The sequence below is a fragment of the Balaenoptera physalus genome (assembly GCF_965194825.1).
Source record: "Balaenoptera physalus genome assembly, chromosome: 14".
Lineage (NCBI taxonomy): Eukaryota > Metazoa > Chordata > Mammalia > Artiodactyla > Balaenopteridae > Balaenoptera > Balaenoptera physalus.
The window spans coordinates 78921450-78922844 of record NC_138893.1 but is presented as its reverse complement, the minus strand read 5'-3'; positions in this window follow the sequence as shown (position 1 = coordinate 78922844).

Sequence of the window (1395 nt, the reverse complement as noted above, 5' to 3'; positions counted from 1 at the left end):
GCAAATCAAAACTACAATGCGATATCATCTCACACCGGTCAGAATGGCCATCATCAAAAAATGTACAAACAATAAATGCTGGAGAGGGTGTGGAGAAAAGGGAACCCTCATACACAGTTGGTGGGAATGTAAATTGATACAGCCACTATGGAGAACAGTATGGAGTTTCCTTAAAAAACTAAAAATAGAACTACCGTACGACCCAGCAATCCCACTCCTGGGCATATACCCTGAGAGAACCATAATTCAAAAAGAGTCATGTACCACAATGTTCATTGCAGCTCTATTTACAATAGCCAGGACATGGAAACAACCTAAGTGTCCATCAACAGATGAATGGATAAAGAAGATGTGGCACATATATACAGTGGAATATTACTCAGCCATAAAAAGAAACGAAATTGAGTTATTTGTAGTGAGGTGGATGGACCTAGAGTCTGTCATAAAGAGTGAAGTAAGTCAGAAAGAGAAAAACAAATACCGTATGCTAACACATATATATGGAATCTAAAAAAACAAACAAAAAAATGGTCATGAAGAACCTAGGGGCAAGACAGGAATAAAGATGCAGACCTACTAGAGAATGGACTTGAGGACATGGGGAGGGGGAAGGGTAAGCTGAGACAAAGTGAGAGAGTGGTAGTGTATATATGGACATATATACACTACCAAATGTAAAATAGATAGCTAGTGGGAAGCAGTCGCATAGCACAGGGAGATCAGCTCGGTGCTTTGTGACCAGCTAGAAGGGTAGGATAGGGAGGGTAGGAGGGAGGCAGACGCAAGAGGGAAGAGATATGGGGATATATGTATATGTATAACTGGATTCACTTTGTTATAAAGCAGAAACTAACACACCATTGTAAAGCAATTATACTCCAATAAAAATGTTTAAAAAAATTCTAATCACAATAAAAAAAGGAGGTGGTGAAAATTAAATACAAGTAAAAAGAAAAAAAGATGCATCCAGTGCAAACCAGGGAGACCCCAAGAGCAGTGGTATCTGCGGAGGGGCACGTCATCGCTACCTAAGAGCAGCATGGTCCCGGGGTTATATGGAGGCCCAACAATGCCTGCAAAGACCCAGACTCACCCGCGTTTCTGCTCAGCCTTCCTTAGTGTACTGGCTTTTTGTTCTTTGTGTGTTATCACATGATCAAAAGATGGCTGCTGAGGCTCCAAACATCACGTCCGCTCACAACCATGTCCCAGAGGGGAAGAAGAGGATGGGGAGACTCAAGGGAATGCTTCCACCTTCTGTCCTGAAGCTCTCTGGCATATATCCCTGTCTAAGCCTGTTCGGGCTGGTATAACAAAGTATCATAGACTGGGTGGCTTATAACTACAGAAATTTCTGTCTCACATTTCTGAAGGCTGGAAGTCTGAGATCAGGGT